Source organism: Ascidiella aspersa, chromosome 8, assembly GCF_963924565.1.
Source record: "Ascidiella aspersa chromosome 8, kaAscAspe10.2, whole genome shotgun sequence".
Lineage (NCBI taxonomy): Eukaryota > Metazoa > Chordata > Ascidiacea > Phlebobranchia > Ascidiidae > Ascidiella > Ascidiella aspersa.
The window spans coordinates 20107654-20108967 of NC_139454.1; positions in this window are offsets into that span (position 1 = coordinate 20107654).

The following is a 1314-nucleotide window of genomic DNA, read 5'->3' on the forward strand; positions in this document are numbered from 1 at the left end:
TGTTTATCTGTGTCGTTTACAAACTTCACAACAACATTTTTCAAAGTTCATATATATATATATATAGTCGAACAATTGACACACAATGTAACACTACTCCTGTCAAAATATATGCGTTCCATTAATGTCAATATTTATATTCGCTCAAAAACTAACGTTTATTTACCCCAGTGCTGTACGGAACGCATTAAATATTCATCTAGCTTTTCACCAAAGACGTAATATAGTGTTATGAAACGTGATGCTCTTACTGGCTTCCCTTAACGCTGCTGGTAATAATCACTGGCCTATGTTCTGTTGAACTGACGTGCGCTACTAAAAAGGGTCCAACCTGTTACCTTTGTCGTTTTTACGTAGGCGAACGAACGGACAACTGTTACTCAGCATGTATCAGACAACGCAGTTTTTAACCAGGTCGTCAAGCATTCCGTGCTAATAAAGGCAGATGATTGCGCCAGGCGCTGACTGAACTATGAATAAGCGCTAGCTACGTAGCCTAAGGCCTAATAAAACTGAAACAGGTACGCGCACAGCAGCGTTCTATTTTGTCAGCACGAGCGCTTCTTCGTATAGCTTCTGCTGCCCAGTCTGTATTGTATTGGTCACAATCGTTCTTGTTCTCATGACTTTTGTGACGCGCGACTTTTTCTAACTACGTCACAGCCACTTCCGCATGTAGCAAAGTAGAGAAGGACTGAGCGCTGATTTTATATCTGCCAGTCGGGACGCAGCAGCTGCGAATTTTGTCCAGTGTGGTGATTAAGCCTAAGGTGACGGCAGTTTTATAACGAAGACTAATATGTCAGAGAAGGTAAAGTTGCACAGTGGCCTAATAGTCACAGTCGGGCTGCCAGCGTAGCTGTTGCTAAGGCTAAGGAAAGGGTGATATCTTCACGACGAATACTTTACCTTTCGACAATCTTGCATAGGGTATTGTTTTTAAGTAAAGTTGTCTTAAAATGCATCGATCGTAACCTTATTATAAACGCGGTATTTTGTTATTTCTGTGGCTGATTATTTGGTCCTGCGAAGTGCGAAGTATCAAGTTAGCTGGCACACAGCGGTTCGAAATGGGATCGTGTAATTTAATACGAGGTTGAAAGTTGTTTTGTGCGAACATATTTATCATGTGATGTGCCGCGAGGACATCTGTTTAACGTTTAGGCAGCGCAAATGCCAATATTTGCGATGGATAAAACCTAAAAATGGCTTTAGGGCAGGTACCATGTTTTGATTTGCTGTTTATTTTATGCTTAACCAAACCAGGTCTGTCGTTACGCGTGTTGTTATAATGGATATCGCTTTCTTTTTGTC